Genomic DNA, 23938 nt, shown 5'->3' on the forward strand with positions numbered 1-23938 from the left:
TATAGAGTATCCCCTGATTTAGGTCAAGGCTGCATTAAGGTGGCCTTGCCCTGAATTACTTCAGATCAGCTCCACAGAGCTTATTTGTAGCCCTTCCACATTAAGTGGTCACTGTATCCTAAGTTGCTTCAGTGATATCAGTCTCTAATTTGGATTGTAGCTATGCTTGTATGTGGAATTCTAGTCAGACTAAGGGAGAGATCACATAGCAACTGCATATCATGCAAAGCCCAACTTTGTAAAAACTAGGGTTCTTGAGAGTCGTGTAAGTCCATGTTTTGATACTGTCTGGCAAATGTTCTTCAGGCATTCAGACAGGATTCTTCTAGCCTCACCTTGAAACAAAAAGAACTTTAATTTTAGAAACAATCATGTGAAAAGTGTGTCCTGGAACACCAAGCAGAAAGAATATTATATAGTGTGGAATATAAGTATTTTAACAAATTAATAAATAAAATGCAATCACTACATTTATTTCCCACAAAAATCTTTTTGCTGATTTTTATAAAATTTCCAATGTTTTCAAGATCTTTAAGCATGAAAGATTTCAGGAAAACTGAACTTTTGAAGATGTGATATACTCTCAGAAACCATTTTGGATAAGGGAAAATTACTCATTTGTGTTTGGCACTACATCTAGTTTTCTTTGTCAATAGGTGTATGTAGTTGTCTGGAGCCAAAAGCAACTTCTTTGGCTGAAAATGTCTGATTTCTTTTCTGTTTTAGCAGCAGACCCTTGAGGAACATAATTGAACTAAGATGAATTATGTGCCAAGCAATAGAAGTTTAATGAATAGAAAACCAATGGAATGCAATTGATGTTGGCACATTAACACACATTTTCCTTTGCAAGGTAACTTGTATCGTTTCTCACCCCCCCCCCCTCCCCTTCCAAGTTATGTAAGAAGTTTGCTCATTTGAAAAATATGCTTTATAGTTAAACTCAGGTCAGCCACTGAACTAATTTTTTTTAAAAAAAAAAATCTTGAGTACAATGTCTATATTCAAAACGCATGCTTCACAGCCTAGTGCAGTGGATATGGGTTTATTTGAGGACTTTTTAAAACCTTGTATACAACACACAAGAGTGAAAGTTTGGAATGGTGAAGTCCCCCACTGAATTTCAAAGGGAAAGTGTCAGAAAAAATACACACATGTCCAATTCATATATGATGTGTGTGTTTTTTATACATGTCTTGTTCTTGTGTGAAAAATGTATAGCAGGACACACCAGGAGGCAGGAACACTAATGAAGGGCTCTTCCAGATTGGTTTAAAGTAGTGTAATTTCTTACCATTCATCTCCTTGGGGTATGCTGGGGTGTGCTGGGGTTTCCCAATTATTGATGCCTCCACGTCAAGGTGTTCTGTTGTTTTGAACTGTCTCTACTTACTTCTTGCATCTCTGCTGGGGCTTCTCCAATAATTTTTTTTAACCTAAAGTATGGTTTGCTGAGGTGGCCCAAACTATAGAGATTTAGTGAAGAAGTGCCATGTCACCAATGGATTATAGCACTATAACACTAAAATACAGTATAACCCCCATATCTGGAGAACCAGTATACACAGTTTCACTTATCCACTATTTCACTTACTCAGTTATTCACTTATGACCTCCTATACAAGTTGCATCCTTTTCTGAGTACCTCCATCATTCATTACATTAAACATAATGGAGTTTGCTATTATTCATGGATGCAAACATCAACCTGAAGTCCAGGGACATATGTCCCACAAATACGGGAGTTGTATTGTAATTTAAAAATAAAAGAGAAAAATAGCATGGTATTCAGTGTGTCTTGAAAGTGAAAAGAAACTCAATAGTGGGAATGAAATGTTGCAGCTGATACTGGGAATTTCCATAAAATAGTTGGATACAAAAAGGGGTGAAAGACAGTTTGGATATATTTAGGTAGCACTGAGGCCACAAGTATTACAATCTCCTGAAATGTTTGCCCTGTCTAAGGAACCCAAAGAAGGATGATTGAGCACTGTCTTCATTTTTCACTGATGCCTATGACACTCCCTGGTGCTGATATTCCTCATCCTTTTCTCTTCCTCCCATTTATAAGTAGTATTGAGAACCTCTGAGTGCTGCATGGAAATTAAAAGACCTCCATTCTACAATCGCACAGCTAATACAAGAGAAAGGGATTGAATGGGAAAAGGAAGACAAAACAAATATCACAGTAGCTGATGGAGAAGGACACTTTGGTTCCCCTTTGCCATGATGTTTCTCCTGGAAGGCAAATGGTTCCCTGCATCTTCTTCTCCAGCATCAGAGGCCAAAATATGGGTCCCTTCAATCTCAGGGCAGCTGACAGACGAGGACTCTCTTTGGAGTGAGAAGATTCTCATCAGAGCTGGTATCAAATATTTACTTTCTGACCTTTCTCTGAGGCAAATTACTTGGAGCTTGAAGGACTGCCTAAATCAGAAATTTGCATAAATAACATTAGAATTAGCTAGTTGTAATGCATGAAGAATCCATGGCTACCATCACCCCCAGTCTCCTACATTCATCTCCCCAGTAAAATTTATTAAATGTGGGATTATTGCATCAAGCAGTTTCCTACCCCTGAGAGCAACAGCCAGACAACTGGAGCAGAGACAAAGAAATCCTAAGTGCAACTACACAACTCATTATCCTGTAAATATCTAGCTAGGTCCTTATACAGCTACCACCAGATAACAGGGTAATAATACACATTGTGAAATGAGAAGCTATGGAGGGAGGGAGGGAGGGAGGGAGGGAGGGAGGGAGGGAGGGAGGGAGGCAGGAGCAGATTAGACAAAAAAACTTCTTGGCAGGAGTTTGGACTAGACGGCCCATGAGGTTTCTTCCAACTCTATGATTCTATGAATCAAAGGTGGCAAGTAATTTAGTATTTTCACATTTGGGTAAGAGGACATAAAATCCTGAAGAAAAGGAGAAAAATAATTTTAAGATGAATAAATGCCTATATTCGTTGATCAAATAGAGGCTGTCATCAGTAGATGGGAGAGAAATTATTTTAAGTTATTCCTTTCCTGTTCCATGAAGCTACAGTGCTAACATCCATACTATTTTATTGTACCCCATTTGTCCAAAACAAATGGTTTTGGCTGCCCTTTCCTAAATCACCTTTCTCCCCAGAATGACATCAGAGGATACAGGTTGATAGTCTATACAGTTGTGCTTCCACGATCACAGGTTTCACACTCATGGCTTGTGCTGCCAGCTCCTACCACCCAAAATCAGGCCTGCCTGCCTGTGATTATTCATATGTCAGTTAAGGGGGGCTGTTCAGGAGGCAAGCATGTCATGTGTTTCTGTTCTGCCTGGTATCTCCCTTTCTCTGTCTGTGCAAGACAGACATTTGCAACAGCCAGATCAGAGGAGGGGCCAATTGTGTGTACCACTTCACTCACCCTGGGGATCTGGTTAGTCTTCCTCTTTCTTTCTGTGTTCTGTGAATGTCTTTTTCACCTGGACAAAAGAAGGGAGATAATATTTCACTGCATAATCATCCCACTTTTCCCCTTCATCCACAGGAATGGCTAGAAATGAACCCCAGCCTGTGTCTCTAGAGAACAGAGGCTACAGCCTCACCACACTAGACCATGAATCCACTTTAAATCCGGTTTCTGCCTCCTGCAGAATTCAGGGGTTTGTAGTTTAGTGACGTCCAGGACCTATCTGGCTGAGCAGTTTCAGGGCCCTCCCTAAACTACAAGCCCAATAATTCTACAGGAAACTGGAGCTGGATTTAAAGTGGATTTAAATTGTGATGAGATGCCTAGTCACTGTCAAAAGTTCTGGCCTAACAGAATGAATGACCTGATTTGGCAGAAGGTAGCTTCCTGTGTTCCCAGCACTCTGAACCAATGGTGGAAAACGATCACAGCAACAATAGATGAAGTTCCATTCTGGGTCTTCTACACTGTTGAAATGCTTTCCCTTTCCCTCCTCCCACACACCCATCTCACTTCATTATAAGCAACCCAAAGAGCTGTCATGGACTACACATACACATACCACTCCCCAGAGCTTAGTAACTACCTCACATTGTCTCTTTGATAGGCATGTAAGAAACAAATGAGAAGGAGAAGATGTCTAAAGGGTCCATTAACATTGTTAGGCTAGATCTGCTGACAATAAGTCGATTCTTTTTGACATGACTGTCACAGTAATGAAGGTACATTTCTCAACGACTCTTCTTAATATAAGATAAAATATGGATGGCCCTCTTTTTCCTCTGACACATGTCCGGCATATCAAAGGGTGACATAAGAAAAGGTTTCCTTATTGACACACTAATAGGAAATAAAAGTTTAAGATTAATAGCAATGCTGTCTTTATCTGCCTTTTTCTTTTCTCACCCCCTCCCCATTTTTTTGGGCAGGAGAGCCCTCCAGAGAGTGGAAAACCCAGTGTCCTAGCTGCTGAAAGCAATGGGAATAGAGGTGAGGGGGCAGTCACACAGAGATTGCAGTAAAAGGTCCTTTTTCTCCCTAGTGTATAAGGAAAAGGCATTTGGAAGGGAAACATGTATCTTCCCAAATACCATACTGTATTCCACTTTCATGCTCTGGTATTTAGATATATTCCCTTCTTTTGATTTGTAAAGAAGGGTCAGGTATTGGTAACAAGAATCACAGAGCCAGAACAATAGGGAATATGGTGAAGTGTTGGCCTCAAGAAAGGCAAGAACATGTTGTTCAGACTCTATAAGCTGAAACATCACAATCAAGAGACAGTAAGGTTTTTAAAAAATGGCTAGAATACAATAATTCAGTTCTAATTGTACAGCTAGAATGTGTTGTCAAAGGCTTTCATGGCTGGAATCACTTGGTTGCTGTGAGTTTTCCGGGCTCTATGGCCATGTTCCCACCCAAAGGCTTCTGTAAGGCGGCCCCATGGAGCTGGGGACTGATACAGCCTGGAAAACTCACAGCAACCCAGTAAGGCGAGAGCCTAAGTTTGTCCTACTCTTTATCCAAGGCTTTTATGGCTACACAAAAGAAAACATTGCCTTTGTCTAAAAAAATCTAAAATCTGTATCACTCTATATAAAAGATGTAGAGTGATACAAAGATATACAGGATGAGTCTCTCTTATTTGAAATGCATGGGACCAGAAGTTTTTCAGATTTTAGATTTTTTTTGGATTTTGGAATACTTGTATTTGCACATTCATAGTGAATGAACAATGAGGAGAAAGGATCATAAGTTTCTCACCCACCCACCCTGAAGCCCTCACTCCACCATTGAAAGAAAAAAAAGAGAAGATGGCAAAGTGGACTTCACTTATACAAGGCCCATATAAAAAGCAGACATCCCAGATACTCCCCTAGCTGTCAGCATAGTTTAAGTCCTTTTAGCCAAAGAACTGGGAAAGGAGGGGGAAGTCCTCTCCCCCTGCCCCCATGAATATTTTTCACTATTTTTTTTTTTCGTGTCAGGAGCGACTTGAGAAATTGCAAGTCGCTTCTGGTGTGAGAGAATTGGCCGTCTGCAAGGACGATGCCCAGGGATGCCCGGATGTTTTGATGTTTTTACCATCCTTGTGGGAGGCTTCTCTCATGTCTCCGCATGGAGCTGGAGCTGATAGAGGGAGCTCATCCATGTTCTCCGCAGGTTGGATTTGAACCTGGCAGCCTTCAGGTCAGCAACCCAACCTTCAAGTCACGAGGCTTTAACCCACTACGCCACCGGGGGCTACCATTTTTTTTCACTCTGCGATGGATACAGGTAGTGATCAATGGGGGTCACTCCACACTCACCCTTGTGGCCCATTTCCAGGACACCAATCATTGGCTGCCTGGAAGACAGGTGTGGAAGCATCAGGGCCATCTGTTTTTTACTGGGCCCTTATGTAAACAGAATCCTTCCTGGTTCACCATCTTTTCTTTCTTCCATCAGGGCTCCTTCACTAGCCTTGTTCCCCAAAAATGGAAATCAGCTGGCAGGAAAAAATCATTGTGAAGAATTTCAAATTTCTGGATATCAGTGACTCAGTCTGTATTATACGACACTCTGGATGAAGCTTCTTGCTAAGTTAAACAAAAGGGAATCTGTTCATTCATTCTCACACCACAAAACCACAATCCGGACCCACAAAACTCATAACAACGCATCGTGACCATAACAACACAACTAAATGCCCCAGAAATACGAAACTTGGCACACAACTAAACGCCTCAGAAATACAAATGCACTTGGTGGGAACACGGAAGAGGACTTTTTTTGGTGACTGCTCCCAGACTGTGGAACTCTCTCCCAATGGAGACCAGGATTGTCCCATCTCTGCTGGCCTTCCACAAGCAGGTCAAGACCTTCTTCTGCCAGCAGGCATTTGGGAAAGGATAAGGGACAGGCTTTGGGGAGATTGGGTGGGATGGGGAGTATGAGTTTTAAAGGCCATTTTAAGTGTATGTATTTTAATTCCATTTAACAGTTTTTTTAACTTTAGTATTGCACTTTTAAAACTTGTCTAGTGTCGGATTTTTAAATGATTGCCTTGAGTCCCCACAGGGAGAAAGGAAGGATATAGATGATGATGATGATGATGATGATGATATCACAATGGACTACCTTTTGACTTCGAGATGGTGAAGAGCTGCATTAACAGAGATTCTGTGTCAGATCCTTGACAGGTACATTACAAACCAAACTTCCGGATGAAAAGTTAATTGGAATAAAAGAAGTATGGTAAGTTGCTGGAAACATAACTGGATAAGAAGGCCTTTCATAAGTAAACAAAAACACTTTGAATTTTCTAAAAATAACTTGAAGACTTCTTCCAAAAATGCATCCAGAAATTGCTTTTTTGTTCACTTTCCTTATGATTTTAATTTTGGTTATCTATAGATCTATTATTTTTAACATGATGGGGGGAGCTGGCAAGACATAATTATCTGCTCTTCCTTTTTGTTTCTGTTTTGCTGCTCTTGCTTGCTTAGTAAGGGCTTCTGGAGGCAGTCTCCATGTTCTTTCTGCACTTCAAAACACTGACCCAGAAGAGTAACTGACTTGTGATGCTATGACCATAAAGTTTTCTAAACCAGTTAGCTTTCTGGAAATTTCCACAACAATAGCAAAGACAATCCATGGTTCTTCCTCTACATAGATGTGTGCCATGAGCAAATGTAGAAGCAGAATAAAGAGAAATGTGAGCACTTAGAGCATGTTATATCCTTGTTTTGATATAAATCACAGGAGCCTGAATATCTCCTTGATGATAAGAACTTGAATGAATGTAGCACTTCATGGAACACAGAGAGAGGATGAAAATGAGCAGCAGAAATATTTGTTGTAGATGTCCTGACATGCCTCATCCATAATGTGATTTTTTTCCAGATGGGTATTACATTGCTGAAAGGGAGAAAATCTCACTGAAAATGAGTACATAGTGCTTCCCATCATTTACAGCTCTTGGTTTCCCTTCCAAATTGGCTAACAGACTTAAAGCATTTCTTCTTAATCTAGACTTGGGGAATATGTATGTGTACATGGTTACAACACATGCATTAATATATGAGTATGTTTAAGCAGAGCCTCGTTTATCTAAACTTCTCTGACTAAGATCCTTCAATATTCTGGGCATCTCTAATAAAAATCAATTGGATTTCACCATCCCAAGCCTATATAACAGACTCTTTGAACTTGTTACAGATAAGGCTGAGCAAAACCTACTGGCTACATACAAAATCCACTAGAGTTTCAATAAATCTTCTGGTCTTGATCCCTGTATGGGGGATGCAGAAAGACTCATCAGACTTAGGTCATAGTATATTATTGAAGGGTTGCTTCATGTTTGGAGGTTTAAAAAATGCAAAGTTTGGCTGGGTTACATAATAGTATCCCCGCTCTACTGGTACTAAGGACATCAGCACAAATGCCCATTATAATATCAGATTTCTTTCTCATTCTTACAATCTCTTCTTTCTGCTCTCCTCTCTCCTTCCCATGATGGCTGATTAGTAAACTGCAGATTGCTGGGTCAGATAAGTTTAGTTCACTCGCTGCAGTTCTGTGATTATGTATATGATGTTACTCCACTTCTTGATGTGATTCTGGTCATAATAAAATAATAATAAAACTTTATTTATAACCCTCCTCCATCTCCTTGAAGGGACTCAGAGCGGCTCACATGGGGACCAAGCCCAAAAGTTAAAAACACAACAGCAGTATAACTAAAACAGTAGAGCAGTAAAATAAAACATCATGTCATAAATTAGTGAGTATTGAATCTGAGAGGTGGAGCTATTAAAATTATGAGGGAGGAGCAGGCATGTGCAAAATGCAGGGCAATATTATAAAGAGTGGGAGTAAAGTGCTGGAGATCAGGGTAGTAAACCATTAAGACTAGGCAGTAATAAGTTATGTAACTGACTTATTGTTCAAAAGCATGTTGAAATATCCATGTCTTCAAGTCTTTGCTGAATGTGGACAGGGTGTGGGCTAATCTGATCTCCCTGCAGAGAGAGTTCCAGAGCCAGGGGGCCACCACCGAGAAGACCCTCTCCCTCGTCCCCACCAACCGTGTTTGTAATGGAATTGAGAGCGAGAGAAGGGCCTCCCTGGAAGATCTAAGAGCCCGTGCTGGTTCATGGGGGAGATACAGTCACAAAGATAAGCAGGACCCAAGCCATTAAAGGCTTGTAGGTCATTACTTGCACTTTGAATTGGGACCGGAAAATTATCAGCAGCCAGTGGAGTTGCTTCAGGAGAGGTGTCATGTGTTCCCTGTAGCTAGCTCCTGTTAACAACCTGGCTGCTGATCTTTCCACCAATTGCAGTTTCTGGGCCAGCCCCACGAAGAGCGCATTGCAGTAATCCAGTCTAGATGTAACCAAGGTGTGGACCACTGAGGCCAAGTCAGACTTCTCAAGGTGTGATCACAGCTGGTGCACAAGTTTTAACCCCCGCCAACACCTGAGAATCAATGCTGAATCCAGGAGGGCCCCCAGATGCGGATCTGTGTCCATAGTGGGAGTGTAACCCTACAAGAAGGAGCAGAGCCACTGCAAAAGCGTGCCCCCAAGACCCATTCCAGAGAGCCGACCCAAAAGGACACCATGGACAAAGGTATCAAAAACCACTGAGGTGTCCAAGAGAATCAACGAGGACACACACCCCCGTCTAGTTTTCTGAGGAGGTCATCCACCAAGGAGACCAAAGGCATCTCCGTACCGTGACCAGGTCTGAAGCCAGACTACGATGGATCAGATGGTCAGTTTCTTCCAAGAATCCCTGGAGCTGAGAAGCCACCACTGCACAATAACCTTGCCCAGGTCATATGACCTGATCCATCAATATCTTGATTAAATCCCATTCAAGTATCAAAACAAGATGACATTTGCTTCTGCAAAATGTATATACAGTAGAGTCTCACTTATCCAACACTCACTTATCCAACGTTATGGATTATCCAACACAATTTTGTAGTCACTGTTTTCAATATATCATGATATTTTGGTGCTAAATTCGTAATTACTACATAGCATTAAAATGTAATGAACTACTTTTTCTGTCAAATTTGTTGTATAACATGATGTTTAGTGCTTAATTTGTAAAATCATAACCTATTTTGATGTTTAATAGGCTTTTTCCTAATCTCTCCTTATTATCCAACATATTCACTTATCCAACATTCTGCCGGCCCGTTTATGTTGGATAAGTGAGACCCTACTGTACTTTAATTCTATTCAAAACAGTAATCATGTGCAGTTATAATGAGCATATTTTTTTCTGTCATCAAAATGATATATTTTAAGTCCCATTGAGAAATAAACCTAAAAACTAAAGAGTTTTATTTCAAGTAAGCATGCTGTTACCTTTTTGAAAAGCAATACTTTCAGTTAATATCTTATCCATTAATTTCTTATACAGAACAACATTAAGCAGAAGGTTACTTAACATAAGTTCAGATGCTATAATTTTTTGTTCAACGGGAAATGAAGATGCTGAAGAATTCTCAATAGCATTACTAGCTGTCCCTGTGACAGAATGGTAGATGCTCAGGTTGAGTAGCATAGTTGTGGCCTTGTTCTTGTTCAAAAGAGGCTAATCTTAACACTTGATGCCTTTATGCTTTTTCTCTTCTCATGTTTATGCCTGGTGAAGTTGAAACATCTACAATATCTGGTTGGTGGCTAAAAATGTTATGTAGTTTCACACTGTAAAGATGGAATATATTTGTCCAAGAGACTCACTGCCAAACACTTAGTTATGTTGCCCTCTTGCCCAGAATACTGGGCTATGTCCACACTCCAACACTCCCAATATAATCACTGTCAATTCAGACCAGTTTCCTTCATGGTAACTGCACTGTTCCACAATATAAACAAAAAAGATGAAGCAGGCAAAAGCTTACACGATGAGGCTGGCACAATAAGATGGAAAGACAAGAAGGTGAGACTTTCCAGTCAGCTGGAACGAACAAATATAACATCGCTTTTTTGCCCAAAAGAAAATAGAATAAGAGACCAACAGACAAACAGGACTATTCGTTCACCTGTAAGGTTACTGAAGACAGAAATGTCCTTTGAGTTTTGCACACCATTGGATTTGACAAACTCATGAGAGGTAGTCTTCCCACACCTCTTAGAACTCACAGCAAGAAGAAACCCGTTTCACACTTTGGGAGCTACATTTGTTAGGCAGACAGGACCCTTCTGTGAGAACAAATGCACACTGAATGATGCACATTTGAAAATGCACACTATGCATGCGTACAAAAGAAATAAATGCAAGCATGTTTAAATATTCATGGAAAATCCACAGATTAAGGAAAATACATAAAACTGTGCATACTGGTTGAGCACCCTTACCTGGAATTCCTAAATCTGAAATACTTCGAAATTGAAAATTGTCAGTATGGATGGCTGAAATTTTGACACCTTTGTTTTCTGATGGTTCAATGTACACAAGTTTGTTTCATGAACAAATGAATATGAAATTTAAAATATTGTATAAAATTACCATCAGACTATATGTATAAATTGCAAGATGAAATATATCGTATATACTCGAGTATAAGCCAACCCAAATATAAGCCGAGGCACCTCATTTTTTCACAAAAAACTGGGATAATTTATTGACTCGAGTATAAGCCGAGGGTGGGAAATGCAGCAGTTACGGGTAAATTTCAAAATAAAAATCGATACCAATAAAATTTCATTAATCGAGGCATCAGTAGGTTAAATGTTTTTGAATATTTACCGTATTTCAAAGAAAAGAAATAAACTAACTCTATAAGTGGAAAGGTAGGGGCAATAAAAACAATATGGTATCAACAATAACCTAATAATAATAATAATAATAATAATAATAATAATAATAATAATAATAATAATAACAACAACTTCATTTGGATCCCACCCTATCTCCCCATGGGGACTCAGGCCGGCTTCCAACATAGTAACAGGCAAACATTCAATGCTTATATAAACAATGCAGAGCTAGATATAGATCTATAATTATAGATACTAATTTCACATATGCATTTCCCCCTGAAACGTTTGCAAATCCCTCTGTGTGTGTGTGTGTGCATTTCCCCAACAATATTTGCAAGCCATATATATCTATCTATCTAGACATGTCTATATATATTTGTGTGTTCATTTCCCCCCTGTAATATTTCCAAGCCCTATATATAGGTAGGTAAGAATATATTCATATCTATCCAGACATCTCTCTTTATATAGATATTTTCAGAGACTTGCAAACATATGAGGGTAAATTCATATATAAAAATAATGTATATGTATGGCTACAGATACACAGGTACATGGATCTATATGTATAAAGGATTTGCAAAGATCTGCAAACATATGAGGGGAAATTGATATATAAAATTAATGTATATAGATAGCTACACATATGAAGGTACATAGAGATTGCAAAAGCTTGCAAAGGGTTAATGCCTATATATCTGTAGGAGAGTTTACCAAATATTTCAGGGGAAAATGCTGTCATAAGATTAATGAATATATATTTTTCTTCTTCCCGACTTGCAAGGGTGTCTCTCTTTTCAAAACATTTCCTTGATTAAGAGCGAGGGAGGCTTTGCAAAAGTAAACACACTGATAAGGGGGGAGAAGAGAGAAATAGATCACATATTACAAGCAATAACCTGCAGGCTCCGTTGCCAGCCTGGACCTTGACCTGATTATAAGCCGGGGGAGACTTTTTCAGATCATAAATAAGGGCTGAAAAACTCTGCTTATCTTCGAGTATATACGGTAAATGTTTTCTTTAATTGAGACTTGGGCCCAAAATATGTCCTACATCATAGGCGATCACTCGTGGCCAAGTCTGATTGCCTTCAAGTGTGGGGCCTTGGTGGTGGGTCTTTCTTACATACACATATGAGAATATAGGTATTCCAAAATTGGGGCAGGGCGGGGGGGAGACCCAACATTCAAAACACTTTCAGTCCCAAGCATTTCAGATAAAAATGCTCAACTCCACCCCCTTTAAAACAGGTACAAATTTCAACCCAGAAAGGAAAACCCAAACCTTGCAACCCAATATGGAAAAAAGAGAAGGAAATGCAGGTTGGTTTCAGGAAATGACTATCAAAAAGAGAATGGGATATTATTTTCACATGCCTATTTTCCTCTAAATGCTGGAAAGAGAGAGAGAGAGAAAAAACAGAACCAAAAACGGGATGGTGCAATTGGTGGGAGCAAGGGAGAAGGTATTTTCAGTGGTAGCTTCCAGACTTAGGAACTCCCTCCCTAGAGAGGCCAGGGTGGCCCTGTCTTTACTTGCCTTTTATTCTCACATGAAATATTTCTCTGACATCAGGGTTTTCACACTGATGATGGTAGGATTTTTAGATGTGGTGTGATTAGGATTTTACTGTAGGGATAGAGTTTTAATACATTTTAATATTTCTAATGTTTAATGATTTTAATATCATACATTGTTTAATTGTTTTTATTGTATATATTTATATTTTAATGTAGTCACGTTGCTTTTATTACCATTGTTCTATATTTATGGTTAGACACTTTGAGTCACTAAGGTAAAAATAAAGTAAATAATAATAACAACATATGAACAGCCACATGATTCCCACTCTTGTGCTATATAAATCATAATAGCATTGACACTTTATACTACATTTGAAGAGGAAAACATTCTCTAACTCCTTCCCATAGGGTTTACTACTGAAAAGTATGCTTGGTGTTCCCTTAAGATCAAACTACTCATTAATTTTTGTCATGTACTTTGCCTTTTTGTAGGCTCTGTGTGTGTGCCTGAGCATGTGCGTGTGTGTATTTATTTGTTCTCTAAGAAGCATTGGAATTGTGCCACACTGAAGCAAAACCAATGAGAGCTTCCCTCCATTTTGAATAGCAAAGGGATCAATACAGTTCAGACTGGCACTGTAGCAAGTCCTATTGTTCTAAACTGAATCTGCTGAGACTCTAAGACTCTATTGATCTACTTACATTGGCATGTTTTGAACTGCTAGGTTGGCAGAAGCTGGAGCTAACAGAGGCCGCTCACGCCGCTCCTGGGGTTTGAACCTGGGACCTACTTGCCTTTAAAAAATAGTTATGTAAGGAATGTTGCAGTCTTAAGCAAACCTACCAGAACAGAAGCCCATGGAACAAGGGCCCCATCTACACTGCCATACCCTAGAGTTTGCATTATATGGTTGGTGTAGAGCCATATAATGCAGGTCAACTTTTTTTTCTCTTTTTTTCATGTCAGGAGTGACTTGAGAAACTGCAAGTCACTTCTGGTGTGAGAGAATTGTCCGTCTGCAAGGACGTTGCCCAGGGGATGCCCGGATGTTTTGATGTTTTTATCATCCTTATGGGAGGCTTCTCTCATGTCCTCGCATGGAGCTGGAGCTGATAGAGGGAGCTCATCCATGCTCTCCCCGGGTGGGATTCGAACTTGGCAACTTTCAGATCAGCAACCCAACCTTCAAGTCACAAGGCCTTGAAGGTTGAAGGTCTACTACGCCACTGGGGGCTCCGCAGTTTAACTGTAAAAAAAGGTAAAGGTAAAGGTTTCCTCTGATGTTAAGTCCAGTCGTGTCCAACTCTGGGGGTTGGTGCTCATCTCCATTTCCAAGCTGAAGAGCCGGCGTTGTCCATAGACAGCATTATACGAGTTTCAAACTGCATTATATGGCCATGTAGATGGAGCCTGAATGAGATTTATTCTCAATCTATTTTAAATACGGCTCTAAAAGTGCTGTGTAAATGGTGACTGGTAAGAACAGCTCACCCTTTTAATAGGCAGCAACACAGCTGAATTGGAGAGGGGGGTACTACAGCATAACGAAAGAATACCACATCTGCAAGACTAAATCTTGCCTCCGTGATGGAGTTTTGACATAATGCTGGCACTCATCCACAAAAACTGGACTAGGTCAAAGTTTCACTTTTCCATGATATATTTTATTCCACAAAATATTTATGTATATAGCATTAAATCATGTTACAGTCCATTGCTGAGTTTCACAAAACACTGGCCATAGTATATGCCTATATGGTATGCTGCAGTTCAGAAATGATCAAAGGCCAGTTTATACAGTCTCCAACCAGATAAAGCTTTTCCTAAGTTGTGCCCTTACTTTGGTGCAGCCCACTAGTCACAACAGCTTCCTCTGGCACCAAAAGCAACAAAGGCTGGAATTTACGAATCTTGTGGCGCCTGCACAAGCATGGCATGCTAATTGGCAACCTCATCAAATGTGCCACCAGAATTGCCACGGATCATGGCAGTGTCCATCAGAGGGGTGGGAAACCTGTCACCCCACACCCAGCATTGCCAGACTCACTGGTTGCCCTATACCATGGGGGAAGTTGGCCACGGGAATCCTCCCGTGTTGCCGTGGTGATGGCATATGGTGATTGAATTTCTCTTTTGCAATGGAGTCCTGTCAGAAATAGTTTGACGTTGTGACATGGGAGTCAGCAGATTCAGAGAAGAGAAGATCAACCGGCATATGCCACCAATTTGGACCCTGTCTGCTGAGGTCATTAGTAACTTGTGGTTATTATTTCAGAAAATAGGGACAAATGCAGTAGAGGGCACAGTTTTCTTCCTCCATGTCCCATACTAGGACACCCACTATATGAAATGCAAACCAGGAATCTGCTTCTGGTTTTCATTTCAGCAAATCTTGAAGCATTTAATGAAGGTGAAAGGGGGCTGGGATAGAGTGGTAACACTATTACAGGAGACAATTATCTTTTTTGCAAAAATAAGGGGATCTGGGGAATATGGGGGACTCAAAGAGGAGTGCAGGCCACAGAAAAAGAGTTGGTGCCACATAAGGCCCAGGGGTCAGATTTCCACCTCTGTTTTGGGCCATTGAAATTGGTTTTCTTCTTTCTTCACCCACCACTGAATTCTTTTCATATAAGGAAGGACGTAAATATTTTACCCAATATGCAGAAATAATAACCAGCTAGAAGTTTGTTTATTGATTTACAATATTTCTATCCTGAACCATATGGATAGTCTACAAGATAATCAGCTGAGCAATTTAAAATATAGACCAAGAAGGCATATTAAATAACATATTAAACAAGTGGACAGTTCAGCATATTGATGTTAAAACTATGTATGTGAACATGCTGAATGAAGTCATTCGGTCTCTAGGGCTTTTATAAATAGACAAATTTATCTTGGTGGCAAATAAGCCCAATGTTGGCACCAGCTAGCTCTTCAAGGGGATTCCACTGCCAAAGTGCCATCGCTGATAAAGCTTTCTCTTGTGCCCTCACACTATGTTTTTCCTAATAGGGATAAAGGAAGGACACCCCAGTAGATCTCAGTTCTCAGACAAGCATATATAAGGAGAGGTTGTCCTTCAAAAAAAGCAACCCTAAAGGTAGAAACAAGTTATATACAGTGCAATGCACAGAGTTACATTCAATGCATTTCACTATTTACTTGTTAACATAATGAAGAATAATAATAATGATTGAAAAAATTAAAGTTACTTTTAAAATAACTTTAAAAAGGTATTTTAGAAGTGTTTTGCCAAGAATCTTCCAATTTTAAACAATTATCTCAGCAGTACTGTTTCTACAACCAACCAATGCAACAAGTTACTATTTCAACATTACGGCAGCTAATGGAAGTAAATTACCTTGGAAACACTATAATGAGTAATAATAACAAATTAAATGTGTGAATGTTCTGAGTATAAAAGACACTTACATAAGCAAAACTGCCACAACAAATCAGATACAAGCCTTTGTCTGATAAGTCTTTTATGTGCAAACAATTTTGTTGGATAGGAAGGAGGATTACTCTCCCCTTGAAATCTTAAGTTTGCAGTTTGGGTAGCCCTGAGTTCCAGAAGTGGTGAGAAGCACGCTTTAAGACAGAAACAGTGTGTTAAAAAACTCACTGAAAAGTATGCTATACAAATCTGCTGCAGCTGATCAGAATATATCTAATGCAGGACTCAAGTCTGAGACCAAAAAATGTGGAGTGATTCTCAGGACACTGCTAGCACTGATGCACTAAAACAAAATCACCAAAATGCAGCTGGCCAGAAGGTAAATAAATAATCCACCAAGAGAGGAAACCACATAATTCCCATGGGAAGGCATAGCTTTCAGCTCCTCTGTTCTCATTTCCTGTACCCTGCCAAGGAATCCTTTCCTGTACCCTGCCACTGATCCCAAATGAACATAGAGATGTGCATTAGTAGGCTGGATAGGGAAAAAATGGGTTTGCTTCTCATCTGTAAAGAGTGGATAGAGTGAGAGCTGTTAAGCAGTGGAACTTTCTGCCTCAGACTGTAGTGGAGGCTACTTCTTTGGAGGCTTTTAAACAGAGGCTGGATGGCCATCTATCTGGGGTGCTTTGAATGTGATTTCCTGCTTCTTGGCAGGTGGCTGGACTGGATGGCCCAGCAGGTTTCTTCCAACTCTATGATTCTATGATACTCTGGTCACCGTCCCTGCCTTTAACCGGTTCCTAGGGCGATTGTGTTGGCACTGCATCCACTTCCTAACTTGATTTAATGTAAGAATCCTTTAGTTTCAGAATCCTTGTCAACTCTTTTGATGAGAACATGGGAGACAACATTGGTAGAGGCAAAGGAAGTCTCGCCCAAGAAAGAATTTTCCCTTCTCAGCAATCATTTCACCAGGAAGCAAAGAACTTCCTATTTAAATATATTTTAAACTTTCAAGTGATTGAGACAGAATTTGTGAGCTATATTTCTTATTATACATTGAAAATGTTTTTAATTGTTTTAAATCAATGTTTCATTAAATTACTTCTTTAATGATTTTTTTTAAAAAAATTCCATTATATAATGTTTAACTACCTTTAAAACTTACATTGGAAACAGCATAAGTAAATAAATAAATGAATGAATATGATTATAACTAAGTTACACTACAATGTAACTCAGTGATGATTAATTACACCCCTATTGCAATGTAACACTAATGCTTAGCTACTCTAATATTATGGGGTGGATTATCACATAGTTCAGGTGCTGGCTTGTGCTATGCTACTTTAAAAAAAGAACAGTGGCATAATTCCAATTGTTAGTTCCAAAAGGGGCCAAAATATCCCAAAGGCATGAGATCCTGTCTGATCTTAGAAGCTAATGATGCTCAACACTAGTTAGTACATGGATAGGAGATTAAACAAATACCTAGTACTGTGGGCATAGAATTAGAGTTGCAAGAGACCACAGGGTAATCCAGCCCAACCCCATTCTGCCAGGCAGGAACATAACTGAAGCACACCATCCAGTATTTGTTTAAAAATCTCCAAAGAATAAGACTCTGCTACACTCCAAGGCAGTGTATTCCATGATTTAATATATGAGAGTCCAAGTCTTCATTGCCTAAGAAAAACCCATGAAATAAATAGGATCACCATAAATTAACAGGCAAATTGAAGGTGCGCGCACATACAAATGCACAGGACCTCATCACATTGAGAGCTGAAGGGTGGACGATAGTGGGAGGATTTTCCAGACAGACTTGTGAATCTCGTGAGTGGCGGGGAAAACTATCACCCTGCATCGTCCCCTTACCCATCCCACAGGGGAAAGCATTGCCGCACGGCTTCCCCCTGTACTCATCCCCACACTCTGTTCCCACACTCACCCCATTCTTGTCAATGAGAACACGGGAAGCCTCCTGCATTCTCTGGGCAGCATCCTGGGACACTGGAAGCATGGAGCCCCACCAGAAGTAGCCCTAAGTCATCTGATTGGCTCCAGAAGGTTCCATCCTCCCAGCATCCTGGAAGCATCCTAGGACAGTTAATTTTCTAATGTGATGAGGTACACAGACTAGGCAAACAGAATAATTGGAGGCTACATAAGTGTTGATATAGTAAGGATTTATATGGTATCAGTTTGCAACAACTATTCTACCAGGAACTATGTGAATGGGAGGAATCGGTACAACTGCAACTAAGTTTAAATAACACTGCAGCTCTCATGAATGTTCTGGAAATAACACTTAACTACTCCATTTCACCCAGAGAGCTACCAGTTGATCTAGCTCTATCTTGCCCTGTTATTCCTGTTTTGCAGGAAAAGAGTCTGCAGTGCAGGCTTTCCTGGTCACTGAAAAATGAGCCATGTTACTTCTCTTTAAATATGTTTGACAGGCAATGGTAGGGCAAAGTTCAGAATGGTTTCAAATTCCCACAATAATAATGAAGTTCTGCTTTTCCCCAAAACACTTGCACATTTCCCTAGAACCGGATGACAGACAGCTGTGTAGTTGAACTCAGAGCTGGAAGAACTTTTGGCTCACATCGATTTTGGGTGATTTCTCTAAGAAAGAGAAAGATAATATTAAAACATTTACAGGCAACACTTTACAGTCACTTCCCTCCTTCCTATATTCACTGAAACTGGACCTCTATTCAATAGGCTTCTTCAATTTGGCTGGAGGGTGATCTGTTTTTGGTATCTGAACTTCATTAGGTACCCAAAAACGTTTTTGGGAACCTCCTGAAAATTGGCTAATGGAAAAATCTGTTTTTGGCTAGGCAGCCGAAAGATCCAGGAAGACTGCCAGCAATGGGGAACTTACAAGGCTCGCCTTTTCGTTCCTGGGATCCTTTCCTGTTTTCCTTTCAAGGGGGCCTGGGTTTGAGGAACGGGGTTAAGGAAGTACCCTTCCTGGACCCTTTCCTTTTTTCCATTTAAGGGAGTCTGGATTTGAGCAATGAGGTTAAGGAAGCATGCTCCCGAATAGAAGGGAAGAAACCGTACCCAGCAGCCACATGAGCCGTTTCGTGAGGAAAAAACATGGCTGCTGAGCCCTTGTCGTTACATCCAGAGAAGCTGAACATGCCGAAGAAGTCGAAGGAAAATAGCCAAAAGAGATCCATGCACAAATTTACTGTTCTAAAGTTACCTAGCTAAGAAATCAAAGTTTTGTGTGTAGGAAAGTCCAAAATATTTAGTGTTAGCAATACCTCCATGAAACCCAACTCTGGGATTGCCTAATGTATTAATTACAGCCCCTGCAAGATCTTGTCTATCATTTTATAGACATTTCTCAAGGCTTTAAGGTGGGTGGGTGGGTGCAGACATCCATTTGCCTAATGGTGATTTATTCTACAGTGTTCAAATGATCATTCAGTCAACCACGTAGGTTAATGGGTGTGTGATAACCTCCCCTGCCTCCTACAATGCCCTAAACAGGCCTTCTGTTGAAATGTTCCACCCACACAAGGAAATCATAGGCTATATCACTGGAGATGTAATTGTGATCCCCTCCTGGCTAACCCTCCAAATGTAGTAAAGCAAAGGACAGTCAGACACAGAGCGGCAAAGCTATTCATTGCAGTAGGATGTGCACCATGAGAGTAAATTCAAACATTACAGTAACCAATCAGAAGTCTCTGGAGATGCAGATACGATTCTCAAGGTAACACATAACCAAGTAAGAGATAGTCCTACTTTTCCCTCATTATGCCACTTCTTTGTCCATCCCTCCAATCCTTTTTAGCCATCAGCACTGATACTTTCATGTACTCTCCAACATTTCACAGATGAAAACCAGAGCACATGTGGACAAGCAACATACCACACATAGCATAAAATAGTACATACAGTAGAGTCTCACTTATCCAACACTCGCTTATCCAATGTTCTGGATTATCCAACGCATTTTTGTAGACAATGTTTTCAATACATCATGATATTTTGGTGCTAAATTCGTAAATACAGTAATTACTACATAGCATTACCATGTATTGAAGTACTTTTTCTGTCAAATTTGTTGTATAACATGATGTTTTGGTGCTTAATTTGTAAAATCATAACCTAATTTGATATTTAATAGGCTTTTCCTTAATCCCTCCTATATTCGCTTATCCAACATTCTGCCGGCCCGTTTATGTTGGATAAGTGAGACTCTACTGTACTATATTATCATGTTACTTTTGAATACCCAGGTGAGCAATAAATGATCAATACCAGACTGATTCCTGAAACCATTGCTGCTGACCTATTCTGGTCTTCCAGATCTAGCTATAAACTTCAACTTATATGTGTGTGTGTGTTCCAGAGGGGAAAGAAAATAGTCATTTCTTAGGGAATAAAATTCTGACTTCCTCCAAGAAGTCAGAATTTACATTGCTCTATTGATAATCATTTCTTCAGATTAGTTTAAAATCCACAGCCAAAGGCAATACTTATTATAAAGGAGACCCAGAGAACATTTGGCCTGTATATCCAATGTCCATTTAACCTCTTAAACTGTCTTTCAAAACAAATCCTAGAATATACTAAATTACAACAAGTGTTTGTTGGCTTAGAAAGACATCATAGGAACTTTAGTGGCTGAACTCTAAGTAGAGGTTTTGACTGCAATACAACTGCAAATTCTAATTTTGAAAAAGCAAGATGAGAAAAGAACTAGTAACAACATTAATGCTTTTCACTGACAAGTGTTCAGTACTTATCCAACTATATTTGTAATGCTTTTGGAATAGAAATATTTTGGATGAGGAGCATTGTCTTTTATGGAAAAAAAACCCCATTTTTAAAAGCCCTCTACATTTGTGGAAATTTCATTAGGTAGTTTCAGATCAGCTGGCATCTGGAAAAAATCATTCCTAAACAGAAAAATATGTCATAAATGTCATAAGGGGTGTTGGGCGAACCATATGAAATTAGTTTGGTTCAGCAACTCAGCAATGGGGGCTGGAATTGTAGTTGAAAAACAGGATTTGTTAAATAAGCATTAAATGGATTTCATTCTGAGTTTAACTTACATAGAATGAAGGGATCTTCCCAAAATACTGCAAAGCTGAAGAGTCTCTTTCTTCCCATCTCTTTGTTTTGCTTTCATCATTATGCCCCACAATCATAATTTTTCTTCTCTACCCCTACCTCATCTCTATAATTCTTTCTCCTTTGCCTTCCAGAATGCCCTGAAGCCATTACTGGGCTATATTAAAGCATATAAAAGTTGTGTAAAGCAAATTAAATTCAATAGGGCTTGATTTGAAATAGACATGCATACCTGCAGATGAAAGCCAGTGTGTTGTGGTTTGAGTGTTGGGATATTACTCTGAAATTCTTGTCTTTGGAGTCAGAGTATTGGGCAAATCACACACTCTCAGCCTCAGAGGAAAGAAAAGGCAAACATTATCTGAATAGATCTTGTCCAGAATATCCCAAGATAAGTTTGCCTTAAGGTCACCAAAGATTGGAAATGAGTGGAATACATACAACCACAACTCCAACCTGCAAATAGGGTTGCCTGTTGAATATTGCCATCATCATCATCATCATCATCATCATCATCATCATCATCATCATCATCATCATCATCATCATCTCATAAAATTTTTATTTACTATAAATAACATATTTATGGAAGAACATTGGTTAATTGGAGTGACCAGTTTATTTGTTGGTTTGAAATGTTTTTGTTAGACTGTATCTTTGATGTATTACAATAAATGTTTGAAAAATTAGTAAAAACAGATCTGGGAAAATTTTCATTTTTTTCTGAGCAAAGGAGAATATGGAAAAGTTTTTTTGGCTTTACTACTCTCATGTATTGTTAAATATAGTGCAAGGGAAAGTGACAAAACCAGAACCGGGAAATGTTTGGATTTTATCAAGCTACTGATACATCACTCCCAAATGATTACTTCTAACAGATTCATATAAATCTTAAATCATGATGAGGAGAGATAATTGTCCTAGAGCACCATATTGCACAAATGTCAGGGCTCTAAAACCACTCCATTATCATACTATGAATTTAACTCTCCAGATAGCATTAGAACTAAGCTTGTACATTTTGGGGGAACCTTGGGCTGTTTCTGCTATCCGAATTCTGGGGGGGGGGGGGGGCGCGGTTCCACTTTCACCTCCTGAAAACAGACGGGTGCCCAAATGGTCGTTTTCAGCCTGTAGTCAGAAAATGCAGCTAGATCCAGCCCATTGGCAGAAATGAGGAGGCTTCATGGGCTCCCCTTCCTGTTATTTTCAGGGCTATTGGGATGAAAATGGCCACACTTGAAGGATACATCTACCACTGCTGACCCACCAAGTTTCATACTGCTTGGGTCATCCCCTGGTTTTTATGATTTTTTTTTCTTTCTAAAAATTAAATCTCCTTTAAAAAATTCCCAAAAAGGTATCCCCCACTGGCCCCATCCTGTAACTTCTCCAAGAGCAGCAGAAGGGCACAATTCCTTCATGCCCAATGTCACAGATGCACCTCCACATCACACAGCCCACCCAATATTACACTTTCTTTACTAATAAAAATAACAACAGCAACTTCTTCCAAAGCTTTTGCAGCTTCCATTTCTTATTCTCACAACATACTGGAAGAGACCAGCAGCCCACCATCCACAAGCAGGCAAGCAGCTTGTTCCCTTATTAGAAAAAACTCCTGTATGGTCCAGAAATTATTAGGTATTGTTGGTAAGTTTAGGTAGGTAGGTAGTTTTTCTGAGAATGAAGCTTTGCTCTTTGAAAGAATTTCTATAATTATTAATACCTATAATCTTTTAAAAGTAGTACTTTGATGAAAGAGAGGAGGGAGGAGAAATAAGAAAAGACACTAAAGGCTTTAGTAGAGGCTAAAGGGTGACTCAAAGCTCAGCGCAACCCTAAAAGAAAAGCACACCCACACAGAAGTCTCCAAATGCCACGCACCCACCCACCCGCACTTTCCAACTCCCAGTCCCACTAAATAAAGAATAAAGAAAATCAAGGAAAAGCAAGGAAAATCAGATTCAATGCTAGAAGCCAAGCCAAGCCAAAAGTTAAAGCTGAGAGTGAGAGGCAAGGCAATCAGGCTGAAGCACCTTTCTCTAGAACCAGGATACAACTGAGCTTACTTACTTAGGCAATCCCTCGTCGTTCGAGGACGATAGTCTTCCAACCTTGGTATCTTGGGTGTGTGTTCTTAGGTGGCTGAAGCGACCGATTCTTGACCCGCATATTCTCCCGCAGTGAGGACATTGGTTTCCAGGTGGAAGGCAGTCCCGGTCGGGGTTAGCTTGACGCTCCTTCCTCTTGGCATGTTTCTCCCTTAAGCCCTCCGTTCGTGCCTCTTCGAACTCAGCAGCACTGCTGGTTACAGCTGACCTCCAATTGGAGCGCTCAAGGGCCAGGGCTTCCCAGTTCTCAGTGTCTATGCCACAGTTTTTAAGGTTGGCTTTGAGCCCATCTTTAAATCTCTTTTCCTGCCCACCAACATTCCGTTTCCCATTCTTGAGTTCGGAGTAGAGGAGCTGCTTTGGGAGACGGTGATCGGGCATTCGGACAACGTGGCCAGTCCAGCGGAGTTGATGGCGTAGGAGCATCGCTTCAATGCTGGTGGTCTTTGCTTCCTCAAGCACGCTGACATTTGTCCGCCTGTCTTCCCAAGAGATTTGCAGGATTTTCCTGAGGCAACGCTGATGGAAACGTTCCAGGAGTTTGGTGTGACGTCTGTAGACAGTCC

General features: G+C 40.0%; 1 pseudogene; it reads right to left on the reverse strand.

The window, feature by feature from the left end:
* The window catches only part of LOC134295886 (uncharacterized), a 44037-nt pseudogene extending 25862 nt beyond the window's left edge, over positions 1-18175 (reverse strand).
* Between the last annotated feature and the right edge of the window lie 5763 nt (positions 18176-23938).

Source organism: Anolis carolinensis, chromosome 2 (genome assembly GCF_035594765.1).
Source record: "Anolis carolinensis isolate JA03-04 chromosome 2, rAnoCar3.1.pri, whole genome shotgun sequence".
NCBI lineage: Eukaryota > Metazoa > Chordata > Lepidosauria > Squamata > Dactyloidae > Anolis > Anolis carolinensis.